The sequence below is a fragment of the Dicentrarchus labrax genome, unplaced genomic scaffold (assembly GCF_905237075.1).
Source record: "Dicentrarchus labrax unplaced genomic scaffold, dlabrax2021, whole genome shotgun sequence".
Taxonomy (NCBI): domain Eukaryota; kingdom Metazoa; phylum Chordata; class Actinopteri; family Moronidae; genus Dicentrarchus; species Dicentrarchus labrax.
The window spans coordinates 22,604,557-22,625,612 of NW_026136702.1; positions in this window are offsets into that span (position 1 = coordinate 22,604,557).

Genomic DNA, 21,056 nt, shown 5'->3' on the forward strand with positions numbered 1-21,056 from the left:
AAAAAAATATGGTAGTATATAATATCAGGGGGCATGCAATCATATTTGTTAGCTAAATGTTGCTTAGTTTAATATGTTGGTCTAGCCTGCCTGACTAATTGATTCTTTATCTGACTGAAGTTTGTGCAAGTTAGAATAAGGGCCTGACCATGGCTCTGAAATATCAGTAGCCTAACTGCTCTGTGCATTGATAAATCCCTGCCGCTGCCTGTGGTGCTGAAGTAGATGGATTTGTGATTTCACCTTTTTCATCTTGGATCAATAATATTCTCTGAACTTACTAGGGATGCTCGATATTGGCTTTTCTGCCGATCTTCCGATATTGTCCAACTCTGAATTTCCGATACAGATATCACCCGATACCGATATATGCAGGCTCAACATAACATATCTCCTATTGTGGAATTAACACATTATGCCTAATTTTATTGTGATGCCTTACTGGATGCATACATAAATGCAACATGGCTTTCCAAATGTAAACACTGTCTGTGCAAAATAAGAGAACAACTTCAACTTTCATTGTATTAATACTGAAGAGAGCACTAACGCTAACCGCTAGCTACGCGCTAATCACTAGCGAAGCGCTAGCTTTGGTTAATGTGTTTAATTGTATTATGCACCTGAAGGAGTGCTAATGTAAACTCTAAGCCAATTGTTAGCTTGGTTAAGGAAGAGCTCAGAGCAGGGTCAAATATTTAAGGTGCATTGTACTTATTTTGTGTTAATATTAAAATCATTCAGCTTTAAATTGTTTGCTTGTTAGCCACGGTTAGCAACCAACCAGTCTAGCGTATTGTTGTTGTTGTTGTTGTACGTCATCTAGCGCGCGTCGGTAAATGTCCCATGCTGCGTTCATGCAGGCTCGGAAATGCTGAAGCCTACAGAACAAACCTCGGCTATAAAAACACTGATACCGATAATTCCCGATATTAAATTTTTTAGTGAATATTGGCCAATAATATCGGAGGGCCGATATTATCCGACATCCCTACTAAATACTAAAAAGATTCAATTTTACATGTATGTTAGGGTTAATCCTCCTGTCGAAGCCCAACCCAGTCTCATGTAATAGACCACTACAGGATAATTTGTAAGTGTCATGTTTTGCCTCGCCTACATGTGAAAAGTACACATGACCATGAAGATGCGGTACCTGCAGCAGTGTCAAAGCAAAAACAATCTGCATTATGCCTCAAACAAACACAGGACCTTCATCCAGTCAAGTCCCATGTGAAACCAAAAGTCAATATGGATGTCGGTATAATCTTTTCCTAAACCTAACCAGCAGGAAAAGATTATACCGACGTCCATGTTGCACAAACATTACCAACCTGCAACTTCAGCTAGCTTTTTTTGAAAGTGTAAGTATTTTTTATTTTTGGGGGGTTGGCTGACACAGTGGTCCAGTATGTGTATCACACATTTAGGCGTAATAGCAGGTTTCAGTGTCCAAGGCACTGGCTTTAGAACTGGAGTTGGTCCAAAGGTACTGCACAGTGGCTGCTCCATCCACAGAATGGGTCCTATGAAGAAAATGAGTTTCCCTAGAGGGATCAATAAAGGATAACTTAACTATACTCGTACTAGTGTCAGCTTCATGATCAAAGTAGCAACGTGTAGTTGAGGAAGAGCGAGAGGATCATGGAGACACACTGCTGCCTGTAGTGTTCATATAATATTCTATTTATGTGATCAATTAGTATCGTTTGTGCAGCTGAAAATACACCCACAGACCCATGGAGGTAACTCTAACCCTCCCTTTGGACCATCTCCCCAGTTAAAAATGAACAAATCAGGATCAATATTGACGATATCTGTGGGATATTTTTAAAGGAACAAGATGGAAAACTTAGAAGCTATTTATTTCATTAAAGAAACTGAAAGAAACAACATATTTCTGTCCTTCAAATTACCCCATAACCATCTTCTATCAAAAGTAAAAGCTGGTTTATCTCTTATCAACTCCCAAGGCTGAGACAGCAAAGACAGACCAATAAGAGAAGAAGAGGGAAACAAAGCATCCATTACACAAAGGATGATGATATCAGGCTTTGTGCATTTCATAGTCTATGTGCAGGCTGGTATTGCTGTCTTTGTGAGGACCAATATCAGTTTGAAACCATTGAAGTGAGGACATTTCTGCATTATGAGGACAAACTGCTTCAAAGGAGTGTTTGAGAGTAAGGACTAACAGATAGCTACAATTAAATCAGAAAAGAAAACATTCTCCATCCAACACCTCAGCTTTGCCACTGACTTTTCTCAGTAAAAAGGATCCTCTAGAAAACCAAACAAACCTTGAGAAATCCAAATTTAAAAATTAAATGTTTGCAGTCATGATTGCACTTTGCTGTCTCTTTTCCTCTCACTGCTCCCTGTGACGTCTTTATTTCCGTTCAGGTTTGGTCACATTTCCTCTCCTCTCCCCTTGCAGCTGTCCTCCTTCAGACCTGCAGGCTACCTCGTAGCATTTTTAAAACTCCTGTTTGGGTACCACGGTGGACCAGGTTTGAGCACAGCCCAAGGCCATTTAGTGTATGTCATCCCCTTTCTCCCCCGAGCCTTCCCTGTCTCTCTCTACTGTCCTGTCAGTAAAGTGAAATGCCAAAACAAAACTGTTGGACACAAGCGCTGCCGAACATTTGTGCACTGCTAATATCAGTTTGCAGGCTAATTAACTTTTCTGCTCAGATGCAGCACTTTAAACAGCATGTAAATGTATCTGCAAATGTCACTTAGATCTGTTTACCTACATTGTATACTGCCTGCCCATGGCCTGTAAGCTACAAAGCAACTACGCTTACTTTGACAGCAGCTGGCAGGCTGCTCTACCTGGATGAGCAGAAAACCTTTTATTCTTCCTTTTAATAATAACTAAAGTAAAAAAGTAAAAATAAACAAAATTTTGACTGCAAAAAGGGATTTAAAGTTGAAATAAATCATTTTTTGTAAACAGGGGCAGATCTAGAAAAATATTCATGGGATGGCAAGAGGGTGGCATGGAGATTTGACATTTTTCCAAATATATTTTTTTCATTAAAATTAAGGGTATCTCTTATAAATGTGGCCAAAGCAGATCATTCAATTATTTTCTGTTTTTTAACATGTTATTATAAATGTTTTTAGTTAAATTGAGAAGGGTCCAGCTGCGGCTTGGGCGTTCCCGTCATGACACAAGAACGCCTATTGGGCCTTCCTGGTAGCGTTTCATCGACCAATCGCAATTCATACTTTGCAGTCACGTGGTTACCATGGATACCTGGCGGGCAAGAAACGCCGAGTTCATCTGTCTATTACAGTACATTTCGAGTGAAGTAGATTAATAGACGTAATTGAAGTCAGAAAACAAACACAGTGATCTTGATTTTGGATATGGATGTTTATTTAGTTTGACAAATTCCATAGCAGGACTTAAATTACAGCGTCTTATATGTCAAATCACATGAGGAAATTATTGCCTTGGTTTTTCCGTTCAGCACATAGTATGACGTTACGACGTACAAAAGAATAAAAGCATTTATTTTGATGGGTGGGCAAAAGATAATTACAACACCAGAACACTGAATCAAACAATGCAATTGTTGTTAGTTTTAATTTACTTGGGTGAAAGCAAGCGCCGCGCTGTTTCTCCGCCTTCGCTGAATGAATGCCAGGGGAAACACCGACGTCCTGGCAAGATCCTTGATTAGTTTACTGGGTTTCGTTGCTGGAGAACGATGTTCTTGCCCGCGAGCCAGTAATTGTGACGTCACGTGCAAAGTATGAATTGTCCTCAACAACTCATAGAAGTATAGACTAGTCCTACACGTAAATGCAAGCATATTAAGATCTAATTGGACTAACGTTCTGTAGATGGCTTAGCTTGCTAACGTTAGTTCTATAATACATTTACAGACTACTAGATCTTATTTTGAAACTTCTGTTGAGAAACACTAACTAGCGAATGTTATATTAAGCCAGATGCTGACAGTTACAGTTCAGCAAGAAAGGCAAAGAAGAAGGGGACGTTCCAGTCAACGAAAACGGGAACCCCCACCAGCACGAGAACGCCCATTTGTGGCTGCAGTTGGATGATATTGGTTAAATTTGACCGCATTTGACACCAAATCAGCTGGAGTGGCCAGACATTTTTCAGGGGGCAGCTGTCACCCCATGCCACCCATCTAGATCCACCCCTGGTTGTAAACACAATGCTGACATATTATCACCATATGAAGTTGATAGGGCAAACATGTTAGTAAACAGTAGCCTGTTTTATATGTCTAGCAGACAACATTAACATTCATTTAGATTAGTTTTCCTGGCTATCTGATGAATCTTAAGTCGGATGTTTGCTATCAATTTAGCTCTGCTTTGGTTTCAATCAGCTCCTCAGGGGAAATATCTGGTCCTTCAGCTGTTAAATGCTCCACAATGTTCCCCATTAGTTGCAAACTTTGTCTGCCATTTGGTGCTGGACAAGTAGCTTAGAGTGCTGTTGCTGGAAACAAGGCTGATGGCAGCAGTGAAACAGTGGCAGATGTAATAGTGTGAAGCTCACTGTTTTTGAGCCAAAATAGCCCTCTGAGGCTCACAGCACGTCCCATCTATACTGACCTTCTTATATTACACTTACATACACAAAAATCTGCACACTTGCATGTAGTCTGCTTCTGAATGAATAATCACTGCATGTAAGGATACAATTAGTAACAGTATGCTAACTAAACAGCTTATCTGTATGTCTCTAAGCTGCCCCACGTAGCAGTTCAAAAGCTACGCAGCACTGAGGTTAAGAGACGACTCACTCTGCTGGCCTGAAGAGTTGAACTTTACCTCCCTTCCCCTCTGGCACAGGATGATTCCTATAGCATTGAAAGATTCATCATGGAGTTCACTGCACTTAATCTAGACCTGATGTATCCTCCCAACGCGGTGAAGTAAGTGCATGTTCATATGGCATAACAAGAGCAAGGATCTTAGGAGAAGATCTGCACTCACGGTCTGTTTGATATGCAATGAAGAGACCTGTTACCCCATACAGTATATCTCAGATCATTAGTCGTCACTTTTGTCTATTTCTTATTCACTCAAGCTCCTCAGAGTTTGTGGAAGTGAAGCATGAAGACCGTGGGAAGACTATCCGTGAAGGATTTTATTTTATTTTTTCACAAGGCTGACTGTTTGTGTGGGCATAGGAGTGCGTGCTCCAAGAACTGAAAGAGATCAGAATTATCGTGACTTTCAATAACTGAGCCCTGAATTGCTGCGTGATGCCTGCATGACACTGGTTATATAAGTGATTTTTGATTAAATAATTGCAGGGTTTTTTGTTGTTTGTTTTTTAATTAAATGAGTGGGTGAAAGTACATGCCTGTATTTATCCTATGTACCCTCTCAGAGCATCATGAAAAAATAATAAATTGACAGATTTTAGAGCTGCTACAGTTCAGATGTTTATTAAAAATAGAAATGTTAACTGGTTAAATCTATCCATCTATCTATCTATCTAGCTATCTAGCTATCTACCTATCTACCCATCTATCTACTTATTTATTGGCATGGAAAACACATGCTTACCTTACATTGTGAAATAAAAACAGCAAAAATGTACATAAACAAAAGAAGTGTGGTTTTGCTATTAGAAATATACAGATAAGTTACAAAAAACTTAAAATGGAGAAATGTAGACTTGCAGTTAGAAAGATATAAATACAAAGAAATGAACTATATAAACACATATATATTTTTACTTAATGCAATACAATATATATTTTTAATTAATGAATTTCAAAAATATTTGTTCTGTATGTATGTAGAGAAAGTATCTCTATGTACAGTGCAAATAGTTAGTGCAGGTAAAGGCGATTGACAGCCTTCATAGTGGTTGTATTCCACTGGACGCCCTTCTAGCTCAACCTTCCTGCTGTTTGCATATCCGCTGTATTTCACCCAGCAGATATGGAGGTTTTTTTGTTATTAGCCATTTTTCAAAGTCTTTTTGGGTGGTTGTAATCTGTGTGTAGTATATATATCTATGATTTCTTGGTATAGCTGGTAGTTGGTTAAAAGGTGCAGATCGGTTTCCTGCTGTGTGGGTGCACAGTCTTTCTTCTCTGGGGAGGCAGGTCTGCCCGTGGCAGCCTCTCTCCACAGCGGGGCTGTGCTCACTGAGTCTGCACAGGGTCAAGCTTTTACTTAGTTTTGGATCTGTCACAGTGGTCCAGCAATCTGCCACTCCACTTTGCTCTGTTTTTTGGTTGTTTCGGGCCAATATGTGAAATAGTTAACTTTTGTTTTCTTGTAATTTGGTTTAGTCTAATGGGATTTCTGTCTAGGGGCTCTGCTTAAGTCTTTCTTTTAGGTGATTATAAAATTAAAATGCTCTCTTTTTGATTTCTATAAATAGTGGGTATTGTCCTAATTCTGCTTTGTATATGCATTATGTGGACTTTTTGGGGGCGTTTTGGGATGTGGAGAATGGATTTGCAAAATTCTGCATGCAGAGTTTCGATATGGTGTGTGTCCCATTTTGTAAAATCTCTTCTGGGCCTTCACCATTGTGGCAACCCCAAACTCTGAAAAGTGGATGAACCTTTGAGTTGAGATTATTTTGTCACATATATTCTTCCCAAGCTGAAGAATGAAATTCCATGCTCATGTCAGAGGGGATTTGAAGATGTGACAGCTGCCTTAGCAAGTAATGTAAAATGTATGTGGTTTACAGTTAACTGGCTAAAAGCACCAGCATAGTCCTTTAAAGTTTAATTAGGATCACATTTAGATCTTGGTAGGTGTTAAGGTGAGACATTGAGTGGAGAGGGTGAAGATTAGGGTTAGTTGCTGAGGGAATTAATGTAATCAATGAGTGTCCCAACAAGTATAATAAGTCAGGCGTGTGTGTGTGCATGTGTGTGCACGCAGGTATGAAGATAAGTCAGTGGTTATTGATCCTGGTCGTCAGGATTCAGAACCCTGCTGGTTTTCCTTCCAGTGATCTAATCAGGGATTGTTTTACACCTGGGATGTCAGGTGAAATTGAGGACCAGAAGAGAAAAAGTGCTGGTATAACAGCATGAGATTCCATGGAAGCTGATAGGGTCTGTGAGCAGAAGTGTACGCTTTCTGTGTGTCGTTTTCACTCGTCACTGAGGATAACTCGTCCTGACAGCACGTACGTTTTGTGGCTGCTGTAGTTTCTCCAACACACTTGGAAGGCTGAGCTTTATAGAAATGGGTGCAATCTGCAACTTCCCTGCTAGAGGCCACTTAATCCTACACACTGGTCCTTTAAAATCAATAAATGTGTGTTCACTATAGAACTGCAGTGTGTGTATACCTGTCTCTGTGTGTTTGTCCCATATAGTCCTCACCATGTTAAAAGCCTTTGTTCTGAGATCTATACATCTTTCTGACAGCAAGAGAAAGGCGTGTGTGTGTTGTGTGTGTGTGTGTGTGTGTGTGTGTGTGTGTGTGTGTGTGTGTGTGTGTGCGCCTCCCTGCATGAGCTCCCATAGGGCAATGAGCTTTAAGGGACTGAATCTGCTTGACTTCACAATGTACACACACAAACACAACTGTTCCACACACCCACTGAGATGTATGTTTTATATGCCTTGAATACTGTATATTTCACTCTTCTTTCTTCAAAACTTGGGAAATCAAACACCATGACTCTTTTCAGTCCTGCTCTTACAGTGCAGGTTGACACAGGTTACCTGAACACAGTCCTGCCAGTCTGACACTGATCAACGATGAGATAGGTGGCATCTGTATGTAAAAGGTTTCACTTTTTAAATGGTATTGTACAGCTCATTAAAGAAACAATAGATAATCTAATTTAGACAGTTTTAATAGAAACCTACAGACTTAACTTTAACTGCAAATCCCAAACCAAACCACTTTACTATGCTTTACTGTTATCTAAGTCTTCACCAGAAGTGGCAAACTTCAACTTTGGTATAAAATAGGAGAATCAATGAAATGAAATGTTTATGAATATAATTTCAGCTCCTAGTAATTCTAACACTCTGTCTGAAATCAAATTTTCTCTGAATGTTTACTGGCCTTTAAACAGAAATTCCATTTTATTTTTAAGATTTTTTATTGAATAATATACTGAATCTGATTAAGAAGTGATGGATTCTAAGTTTGTAGTTTACTTAATGCACCAACCAACCATTCACTTTCAGTTAAACCGTATTCAGCTCTGCAGTAATAGCTAGGAGATTATTTGTGTATTGCAGAGGTTCACAAGTTTTATCTGACAGTGAAATGAGTCATTTCACGGGAGGTGTGACTCTCAAAAAATCCACCATTCAGGTAAATTTCAATAAACACATTGTGCCTCAAGTCACTGGTAACTTTTTATTTATTAAACTAAAACTAAGATTTTTCCCTAACCTTAATAAAATGTTGTGAGTGTCTAAACATAACCATAAAAAGGTTTAATATAGTAATAATAATAATAGTCTCTACGAGCAGCTATTACATTACAAGATTGGATATGTTGGTGGAAAATAAATGTAATAAGTTGATGAGAATTTTACTGATACCTGTATCAACATTTTTATTACTTTCCAGATACATTACTTAACAATATTTCCCCATTGTGTTTATAGAAATCACATAATCACAAATGCATAATCTCCCGTTAAAAGTTTATTACTTTTCTGAAAAGTAGACGTTTTTCTGTCATGTGCAATGCCTCAACAGGAGCCTCCCACAGTTTGGAAACTGTAATGGAGAATCTTGCACATGCCTGTACAGTGTAAGTTGCTTTATTAAAATTTCATAAAGGGACCAAATCCCTGAGGACACGGTTCTATAAATAAAAGATAAACAAGTTTTATCTTCACATTTGTATATGAGAAGGTCATCAGTACTATCTCTCACTAATGCTCCTTGATTGTCATTGACCTACTTACACTGTAATGAGAGCCGACAGTCCCTCCCCAGTTAGACGGGTGGTGGCTTCCTCCACAGAGGATTCTTGGTCTGACAATGATCTGAAGACTTCAGTATGAGTGACCTAATTCCTAGAAGAATTTAGCATGAAGTCCAACTCCTCCGATGGTCTTTTCCTTACATAGAGATCTTATAAAAAGCCATACTGGAGCCACAATTTATTCATTTAAATCTCATATATATCATACATTTTATTTTCTTCCTAATACATGGAACTGTCAGAAAGTTTTCAGACGACTTCAGGCTGAAAAAAAAAAAACCTTGCAGGAAAAATATAAATTCCTTTTTAAAAGCCTGAACCTGCTCACAGCTTCTAGTTTCTAGGTGAGACGGTGTGTCAGAGCTGCAGGCTAATGGGAGCTACGCATAAAAGCAGTTCTGCACATCTCAACTACGTGCTTATCTTCTCCTATCATTTGGCTCTTCAGAGTGGAAATAGTAGCCTAAATAAATACTGGAGGGGTGTGAAACAGGTAATTTTCTGCCCATCATCATCCTGCAAATGAGAAACAATGTGTCTGACTAAACTACAAAAGAATCCAGCCACATTTAGCTGTACAGCCTGCAAAGTGCTGCTGGCTGTGCATCAGATACCAAGATAATAACATTACTTAAGAACAGAATGTCATACTCAGTATTTAATGTCTCATATTTTTCTGTATTTCATCTCCACGTTATTATCAAGGTATTTGCATTGTATTATTTTGTAGTTAAAGCCCATATACTCAAAAACATTACGTGACTTACCTTCCAAGCATGTAGGAGAAACTACAGCAGCCATTAATCTCAGGAAAATTTTGAAAGGTCTTAAGACACCTAGAGCCAGTGTTTGGTTTGTCCATTCTGGGCTACTGTAGAAACTTGGCGGTTCAACATGGTGGACTCCCTCCCCCCTGCTCCCTCTGTAGATAAAAACAGCTCATTGTAAGGTAACAAAAACACAGTTATTCTTATTTTCAGGTGATTATACATACATAGTATATTTCACTTTTGCCATTAGATTCTCCTAAATGTTACACACTGGACCTTTAACAGATGCACATACAGATACCAGTTTTTACATCCCTTGTTTTTACTGGGAAACAGATAGAGCTCTTTCATACAATGCTGCCTCTACCTTGTTACCCAGGATTCATGGCTCCTGTGGGATCAATGGACACTCAGATATAAATCCCAGAAGCCATTAAAGTGTGTTTCAGCATATAAGCCAGCTCTGTAATGAGACACGTTTTAAGAAAAATACCATGAGTTTATTGAATTTTTTGTACAATCTTGCTACTTAAACCATTACTTCAGTTTAGTGCTGCCTCATTTTTGTTTGAGCACATCTAGAGAAGGCAGTGAAGGCTGTCAGAGTGCATATAAACTGGAAATTAAATACACTGTATGTGTATGATGAAGTGTGTTTCTCTTTATCTATATTATTGCTATTGTTGTCAAGGGACACTGGTGTTTGTGACATGTTTGTGTGCTCACTATTCCCTCTCCAGGTACAAAGCTGATTCATCCACCCAGCATAGGGCACCCAGGAAAGCCCTATGAAAGGAAACTGAAGAGAGCACTTTTCTTGATGAGAAATTGCTCTTTTATTCCCCCATTCAATTTTTTTTTCCCATTTTAGTAACCATGTTATTTTCTCCTTTTCCCCTACATTAACTCTTATATTCCTTAAATCTCTCATGTTCTTTCTTTATTTCACTTGCCGTTTCAAAGTTTTTTGTGTTGTTTTTTGCATTTTTTGTGCGCACATACACACGCACAGTGCTGGAGAGATCTAAGGAAAAACCTTTTAGATCTTCAATATCTTAAACATAATACCATGCAACACAGGCTGATGTTTTCCATTAGGACAATGTGGCTCTGAGGATGTGTCTTGACAGTATGAGATGTCAGCTACATGTAGCGATGCTGAGACATACTCCAAGGCCAGCAACTCAGCATAATCCTCCTCAAACCACAGGATTTTACTAGGCACAACTGTCGGAGCTCTGCCACAATGATTTCAAACACAGCAAAATCATCTGTGTTCATTGAAGTGTAAAAAAAAAAAAAGGAAAAGAAACACAGTGCCTGTGTTTATAGGTTCAACCCATCAGAGTTAATTTTGCCGGCCCAGAGGCATATCAGCTATTTGAAGGAACAAACAACTGTATAATCAGCACTTGTCAACACCAAATAATCAGTCCCTGAAGAATCAAAACTTATTATCACTGGGGAATTTGCTGTGTAGTTATTGACATGATGACCGCAGCAGCAGCAGCAGCAGCAGCACGTCGGTATCTCTAAATAGACTTCCTTCAAAAGAGTAATTACATACTGGTGCAGTTTTTCAAATTTATTTAATCGTGCGGCTACAGCAGCAAACATCAAGAGTGTTGAAAAAAATCCTGATATCACAGGGCATATTCACACCATGTTGTAATGGAGATTGTTTAGTCTGTAATGACCTTTTTTTTATCTCAAATTACCATGAATTTTTTATTCTTCAGATTCTCAAGTGTTCCCAGAGTTTAGCCTCAGGCATTAGAGGAGGCCAAGTGCTTACTTCGCAAGGATTTCTAAATGGAAAGATTGTCTTAATTTAGATATTTTAAATGTGTGTATATCGTGCATGGTCAAGGTTTCTGGTGAAAGAAACAATTCTCTTTCAGTATTCATTCAGTCAGTTTGGTTTTCATACTTACACCGAACAGCCATAACATTAGGACCACATGGGCACCCTGGTGATAGGTCATAATGTGTATTTTTTCATTGCTTTCTATACATAAAGGCTATAAGTACAAGAAGAAATACCACAAATATAAGGTAAAGGTTCAAAACTTTTTTTGAGTAAACCTACATCATTTCTTACCAGTACAATGTTCTCAGGGGTTAAACATGAAAGTACTTACTATGCAGAAGGACCCTTTTCGGAATTTTATATTACACCATTAGTTAATTATTTAGGATACATTAATATGTAAGCAGCATTTTTGATTTGGAAATGTCAATGTTGTAGTTGATGCAGGTGTAGCTATTAGCCTTTTTATGCTTTTGAATAATTCAGTCTATAAAAATGCATAACATTTTCTAAGCTCATTAGTAAAATCTTAATGTGTAACCTAATATAGCTATGCCATGAGTATCACTGAGTGGAAGCACAAAGTATCAGAATAAAGTATGAGTACCTTTTAAAAGTCAAGTTAAGTAGAAGTTAATGTATTTAGTTCTAGAAGTAATTATTTCTATTATAATAATAGTAGCTTGTTTATATAGCACTTTTCAAAAACAAAGTTTAAAAGTGCTTTATAATGAAACATATAATAAAAGTATTAAGCTCCAGAACTTAAGATATAAACAAGAAAAAATAAACCTTTTAAATAGTTACAGCAAATACCTCTGCCAGAGGATCTCAAGCAGTAATAAGGGGGGACCCAAAATAGATCCTTTGGGGACACCGCAAAATAGAGAAGCACAAGGAGGAGGAATCTCCAAGATTTACAGAGAAGGACCTATTCGACAGATAGAAGATTAACCAATGTAGCGCCACATCACTGATGCCCACATAGCTTTTCAGACAGTTGATTAAGACATTGTGGTCCACTGTGTCAAAGGCTGAGCCAAGGTCAAGGAGAATTATCTAAACATTTTTTGAACACTTATTTATTCTTCCATTTGGCATCAATAAATCAGCTGTCCTTGAGTAGGTGTTCCCTCTCATTCACCATCTTCTCCCCTTCCTCATATTCTCCTACTAACCTGCAAACTGCTTCTAAATGGTCTGTTCAGAGGGATGATTCATTCAGACTAAAATGCTCAAAAGCTATTAACCTCACTGATTCATAGCCTTACTGCACTAAATCTCACAAATATACCAGTCCACTTGATCTGTTCACTTCTGCCCTCCTGCAAAGGAGGAATATTTTAAAAAAGACTCAAAGTTAGATTTTGTCTACACTTAAAATATGACATTAAACATATGGACATATACGCAAGACATTTATATATTATCACTGTCATATTGACAAGCATAAATACACCTACACATACACATCATTATAGCATGACAATACTAAACCCACACACATTTGAAAACATTCACCATCTCCGGATAGATAATTAGACACATATACATTTACGAGCTATTACTCCAATTATTTTTTGTGTACCAGCAATCTTTTGTCATTTTTAATCCCATCACCTCACCATCACCACATCCTCCTCCTCATTACTTGTTCCTCTTTCCTCCTTTTTTTAAAAACATTTTTAAACCTCCTTGTGGCGGAAGAGTAAACCAAATTAGAAAGAGGTCTTTATTCTCTCACTGCTAATCAATTTTCATTTATTTTGACACAATTATTCTTTTTTCACGCTTGTCAATGAATACAGCCTCTGATCTTAGATTTCTCCTCCAGGCGTCTTATCACCTCTTTTAAAACATAAGCTCTTTTTGAAATGAGATCTACCAGAAGTGATGTCTGATTATCTCCACCAGGTTCAAGTGTAAAACAGCAGAATCATGGGGGTCACAGCTGCTCCTGTCAAAATAGATGGTAGTCAGGTGGCAATTCTTTTTTTTTGCCTTGTAGACAAGTTATTTGCTTATATCTAATAACAAGAGAAGATCTCAGCAGGAGACATACTTCCAAATCTTTCAGAGGAACCAGAAATAGACTTGTCACCAGATAAAAGTGTCTGCCCTGAAGTCATACTTCAATAGCTTTAACAAGCCTAGGAGGAAGGTTTCCAGGGTAATAATGTTTGATGTGTGTGCACTCAAATGGCATTATGGTGTTTAAATATAAAATATGCACATTTAATAACAGTGTATTAAAATATATGTGTATGATATAAGAATGACCTGTGTTGAACCTGTGCAGCAGGATAAACACCTTTTTGTAATTAGATGATGGAGAGAGTGCTGAGTGAAGTCTTAACCTTGACAAAAGTAGGTGGTTTTTATTTAAAGGTCCAGTGGGAAACATTTTGGCAGAAATTTGGGTGTTTTTTGCGAGTTTTGCGGCTATGTTCTCCTACGTTGGCTGAGCTTTGTTCAAATGGTTGCAATCTGCATCTTTACCACTAGATGCCATTAAATCCTACACACTGGTCCTTTAAACCTGCAATAACTTGTGATTCTTGTCCACTTATCAGCAGCAGAAACAAGCTATAAAAAAACATACATATTATTACCTTTAAATTTTCATAATGTGAACATGGTAGCAAACAGTTATTTACACGTCTAGTAGATGTAGAAAGACATGGAACGACATCAGCATTTATCTGGAGTTGTATTTCTGACCACCTGATTATTGTAAGTCCAATATTCACTCTCTTTAGCTCTGTTTTTGGTCTCTACCAACTCCAGAGTTAAATATCTAGTTCTTTAGCTGCTCAACACTCCACTATGATTCACCCATAGGTTTCTGAGGTGCGTTCGCCTCTGGCCTTTCGCAGTCATGACTGTGCTGGCTCTCAGCTAATCTGTAATGGATAAATACGTGGAATGTGGGTGGAGCTGAGGTGGGCCAAAGCCTGGTTGCTCATACCAGCCACCTGTGATGGCACTAACCTGTCACTCAAAGTTCCATACTCTTACTTATGCATAACTAAATCAGTTGTCATGAATGGGGAAATTAGCTATAAAGACCCAACAGGCTGTCGACATGTTTATTTCTGCTGTAAAGTTGGGCATGTTAATATGGGGCCTTATGAAGATTCACACTCAAGTGGCCGTTTGAGGAGTTGCATTTTTTGGCACTTATTTGGTGTTTGCTTCATTTTTCTGCCAAATCATCCTGCATCTCAGCGCATTTGTAATTCTACCCTTCCATGTTTTTACCCATGAGATAAAATTTGAATTTTGTCTAGCTTCAAAAGCCTATTCATCAAGAGTTTATTTGTTGTCCTGTGGAAGATGAATGTTATCTTGGAAAGTACCTGTCACATAAGAAGAAACTGTTACAAAGAAGCAACATGGCCAGAGGCAAACTGTCACCTTTAAAACTCTGTGGGTGCATGAAATTATCATTTTTCACCAATAATGACACACTTCCACTCATGTTGTGTTTTTGCATACAAACATACAGTAGGTCACCTTTGCCTTTTAAGATTAAGAATGAAAGTGTAACCATTATTTTAAAAAGCAATGATAACAAACACAACAGTATCCTTGTCTGTGTTTATTTTACTGTATGTACTGATGATGATGATGATGATGATGATGATGATGATGATGATGACGGTGATATTATTAGGACAATACATTAGGATAATGACATTATGTTACATCAAATACATGCATCACTACTCACCACCCATACCACTGAAACTAAATACACTAGTTCAAAACTGAAAATAATACAAAGTATAAAAAGTATAGTCAATGAAGTGCTACGATACTGTCCCGGGAACATTATCATTCACACACATTATCTGCTAATATACATTTTTTATGTACTGGATGTGTTCAGAGATCAAATAAATTCTTTGTAATTCTTTCCTTTGTCCACTGGGTGGTGGTGTTTTACTACAACTTCAGTCATACTCAAACAACTTCTGTTCTAAAAACCTCCTCCCTGCTGTGTGTTTTACACTGAAGTGTATCCCCTGCTGATGTTGTACATTTTTTTTCCTCTAGATTTCAGGGCTCAAAAGACACTCAGCTCTGTGTGATGTCAGCACTGTGTCCTTTTCATTACAAAGCAGGAGAATAAGGAGCTGGTCCTGTAAGGACAGGTCTCTGGAGTGGACACGTAGCCTTCCTGTAGAGATGACAGATAATTTTCGTTCAACATTCACCCCATGTAGCAGCAACTGACTTTGATGTTGTGTTTATGTCCCAGCAAGAGAGTAGAAAAGGAAAATCTGACTGTGCGTGCACATTTGTTGGAGAGTAGCAGGAACAAAATGGCACAAAGGCAAGATTTTAACTTTGTTGTCTTGCATTTCATGGGTTTGAATTTCTTCTCTGATGTATAAGCATGACATTTAATCTGACATTTAATCACTAACCCTTAGCTTCAACCTATCATGAGCCAACAACCCAAATACCTTTAAATGGCAGCTGAGAAAAATTACTCTTACTTCTTACATTGTCCTCCTTGTGAGGACATCACATCAACATAAAGTTTATTCAAGAACACACACCAGCGGTTGCTTCTTGTATACACAGACTCTGGCTGCATAATGTCTGTTTAATTTATTTATCAAAGTTTGACTTCAGCTAACAGAGAGACAGAATGGAGGAAGCAGGAAGATCATGCAGAGACTCCAGATGCAGCAGGGAGAAATATTAAAATGCTGTGAGCACAATTCTTTCAAGGAAGAGTTGTAATGTCATATACTGCTCTACTGACATCTAGTGGTGACCAGTATGAATTGCTACAATACTAACAGGTATAGCATAAAACCAGTTACCATACATCCACAACATGCCTACAATAATAATGGACACAAACAACAGAGTTTCTCTAGTAATATGAGTTAAAGAAGGGATACCACAGTGTAAACAGTGTTATTGATGATACACCTGGCCACACAATAAGTGTCTGGCAACAGAACTGAAAGCCAAGCTAATTCCAGCTAATACACTGCCTCTTCTATACAAAAGCGCATTTTTCATGCATAGAGAAGGAGAGCAACTGCCAGCTTCCTCCTGCCCACTGAATGCAGCTTAGATCTGGAATAATGCTCACTGACGTAGGCCAGGGACTTACATGTCCACCAGAGGTTGAAGCAACCAATCAATGGGCTAACAGTGGCCTGGGAGGATGCATTTGATAGGGTGTATGAGTAGAAGACACTGCAGCACTGAATGTCATTTTGCAGTGGAACCTGGGATGCAGCTGGAATGTAAAAGCATGCCCAGTTGAAATGGTTCGCAGCCAGCTTTGTGGCCAGCTAGACTGAGTCTGAAGGAGGTAGAAGCTAAAGGTCAGGCCCAAACAAAAACCTCTCTGAAACCACCAAAAGCTTTCTTTTCTTCAGCTAAACAAAGGGCTCTACGTGGACCCCCAAACAAACCACCTAAAAGAGGGGAAGCCCTCTTGGAGACCTCTGATGGTTGGCTTGCTAATGAAACACTTTCCACTTGTCAACCCTGTCTAACCAATTTCAACCGCAAAGCAAGTGAGCACATTTCCCTTGAAACTGTCCTTTGTCGGTTATAACTTTTGCATTTTTCTTTTGTGTGTAGAGTCATGTTTTTTGGGGGGAAATTAAATCAATACTTCCACCTCCAAATTGTTGAAGACAGTTTTGCTTTTGCCGAATGTATTTCAAAACATCAAATAGAGGTCAGTCCAAAAGGAAAGGTTCCCCACTATTAAAGAGGTCTGTTACAGGTGGGAATGAATAAACCTTTAAGTATTCTTCCTCCATAAATCTGAATTACAGCATCTCCAGTTCCACAGCGAGAGTGGTGTATCAAACATGATAAAAGACACAAAAAAGATTAGAGCTTTGATAAACAGTTATGTACTGGAAAATTAAACCTGCAGTCATGACATCCAGTCAGAAGTAATCATAACACAAACAATATTTTTAGCTTTATTGCCTTTTTAGAGGACCTAATATTCACATGACATTAATCAAAAAAGAGAAGGTTTTAAAACTCTAAACATGAACTGAGTTTAGGTGGGTTTATTCCATTCCAAATTCCAGGCTGCGAGGAACAAACATATCAATGAACAAAAAAACGTAGAAGAATGTTAAGAAGCTTAAGTCTTAATATTTGTGACATGATTCTTGTGATTTGTGGGATTAGCGCCCATGACTGTGTCCCCACATGCTGCCAAGAGAACTGATCAAAAGAGGACAACAGCAGGCTGCAAAAGGCTTATCAGAAAAGTCAGTGCAATAATTGGATGTAATCTGTAGTCAGTGAATGAGAGTCATGCCGAGTTCATGCCTCCATGGGGTGCTTTCAGATAGGTCACCATGCATTAGCAGTTTATAGGCATTAATTCATTTGAGAAACTCATGACCCCTAATTAATGACTTACTAGCATTTATATCTGCAGAGTTGATGTCTTGTTAGAAAGTGATAAACTCAAGACCATTTATTAATGACTTTCTAACATAATAAAGGGTTATTGACTTTTTAATAAACCATAAGCAAAATTTAATCAGTTAACCACAATTATTAATGCTAATAAATCATTAATAAAGGACTCTTATAGTAATAAGTCCCTCCAGGAAGTTACAATGTTGCGACTGCAACAATTGACGCTAATTCAACCACTCCCTGTGAATTCTGAAACCTGAATGAATCTCACCAATCCGAGCAAGTGAAACCATGTGCCGTACCTCCCCACACTACTAGCAATTTTATTCTCACTAGAACAAGTTGCCTTAAATTTTTGCAATTTCTTCCATTCATTTCAAATGCCTAAGCAATTCCAAAAAAACCTGCAAAAACCTGGAGGGACTGAGTAATCCTTTAATTTTGCAGTTGTCAGTGTTTATAAGTTGTCTGTAAATGCATTTTGGTCCAGATACCGTGCAGCCCCTTTCTAGAAAGTTCATTGGAGTGGTCTTCTTAAGGAATTAAAAAGAAAAACAACAAATCAAGTGTGATTCTGGAGGTGCTATTAAGCATTAGCACATTGAGAAACCCATTAATTAATGCTCATAAACCCTTTAAAAAGGCTGACTTATTAGTGGTACCCAACCGGGTCTTGAAATCTTACTGCAACACAGGAGGTACAGTACTGCATCAGGTGTACAGAATCAATTGTTTGCTCACATCAGCTTGTTCTGAGAAGTTCTAGGTTAAACAAAGGTTATATAGTATAGTCTATAGCATGTTTTCATTGCTTGCTGAATCAATGTTGAAATTAACAGGCTTACAGTCAGGCATGAGAAGGCAGTCCAAATAAGCAAATATATTTAGGGGGGCAAGGCAAGCAAGGAGACATCACTACAGACATCAGGCAGAAAATCAGGAACAGGAAAACAGGAGCAGGTAAATAATAAATATATATATGCACTGAAGGATTGATGAGATAATGAGGAGCAGGTGTGTCAGCACATGGATAAATTGGGAATGTGTACAGATGAGCAGGTGGATGTGGGAGTCAGATGACAACACCAGCTGTACCAGAATGTCCATCAGAACATGGTGCTGTATTATTTTAGTCTGCATTGGCATTGGTGCCATTTTTAAACACTTTTTCCATCCGTAACGTGTTTCAGACTTGGTTAGAACTGCTGTACAGTATGCACTTGGAACACTTGGACATTTATGTCCTTCAGTCTAAACTTCCTGCAGAGGAGTGCTGCATGAAAACATGGAAAGAATATGTGAAATGGATCCCAGCCAGGACAAAGGGATGGGTGGGCTAGTCAAACAAAGATTTGCTTCATCAATGATTTTGTTTTAAAGGAGAAAGTTAGAAAAAAACAACATATATTGCTGCACTTGGTCAAGACCATCTAGAATATCTGGCAAGACCAATGACTAAGTCTGAGACAAGTCCGAGTGCAAATACCAGCTAGTCCAAGACAACAGAAAACTTGACTGGAGTATACAGCACTGGTCAGGGTGGCCAGAAAAGTTCATTTTATTGATAGGGCTCATTGATTTGATTGGTCCTGGCTTAGTCTACATATCTTGCAATACCACTGCTCATATGGCAGCAGAAGAGTTTTAATGTGTGCTGCCACTTTATAGCCTTTGTCACCATAATTTGAATAAAATACCCATGAAGTCCGTGATCAAGGGTTATCGTTGTCCTACAAATTGCAAAATCAATGATGTCATATATGTAGTGGTTGCTTGGGTTCAGATAAATTAGTTTGTCAGAAAAACTGCTTCATTCAAACCTTATTACATGCTGCATGTGAGCAGTGCTGACACTGATAATAACTTTTTGTGTTTCAGCTCCGAGGGAATTCCCCATTGGAGGATCAATAAAGTAATTATAATGCTCATGCAGCAATTACAACCAGCGATAATCATGGTCATGTGTGCGATGGGGTTTCCCTTGGCAGACAGCAGGGATCAAAGGATTATCATCTCCCTTTGTCTCTGGCCATCTCTCTGTCTCTCTCGCTCCATGGATTAGTTTTATCTACAAGGTAATCAGGGCTTTAGCTCATCTGACATCTGACTACAACTCCCACAGTCACACACAGCATATAGCAACACCACACAGCCTCATACAGTCCACTGCTGTATTGACTCAAAAGACTTAAAACAGACAGAGAGAGATAAAGCAGAAAAACCTGGATTTCAGCTGGAACACTTTTTTACAAATAATGCTCTTATCACTCTTGAAACAATATGAAACCACCTGAATGAGATTTTCTGCTCTGACCTTCTTTGCACTTGGCTTTAAACAAGAGCTTTAGGCATCTGGATTTCATTCAGGAAGTGGAGAAAGATATGAAAATCCAGGTGTACACATATATCTAACACATTTTGGTGATGGATAATGATACAAAACACCTCAGGGGAAAGTCAAAGTTATATTTTGGCTGCAGTGAAACTGGAAAAAGTGATTTGGGGATTTTGTTTTCCTCCTTTAATAATACACTGAACAAAATTATAAACGTAACACTTTTGTTTTTGCCCCCATTCATCATGAGCTGAACTCAAAGATCTAAGACTTTCTCTATGTACACAAAAGGCCTATTTCTCTCGAATATTGTTCACAAATCATTCCTTTGTCGAGATAATCCATCCACCTCACAGGTGTGGCATATCAAGATGATGATCAGACAGCATGGGTATTGCACAGGTGTGCTTTAGGCTGGCCACAATAAAAGGCCACTCGAAAATGTGCTCATGATGAATGGGGGCAAAAACAAAAGTGTTGTGTTTATAATTTTGTTCAGTGTAATTTGAGCTTGTAAAGAAGTAACAGCCTGAAAAGCAGGGCCGTAGCTGAAGGTCATGTCCTTGGCAATATTTATTTGGAGGGTTGCAGGAGTTTACCTTCAGAAATTACACACAAGGCAACTTCCCTTTTTTTTTAAAAGAAAATATTGTTAAACAATTAAATTCATGATGATATACTTGAATAAATACTCTTGAATACATTTTATGGACTTTGGTGGTTGGCTATTCCTAAATGTCTTAGGTTGAGGTTTTGCAATGAGACTAAAAGTCCACCAAAAATGTA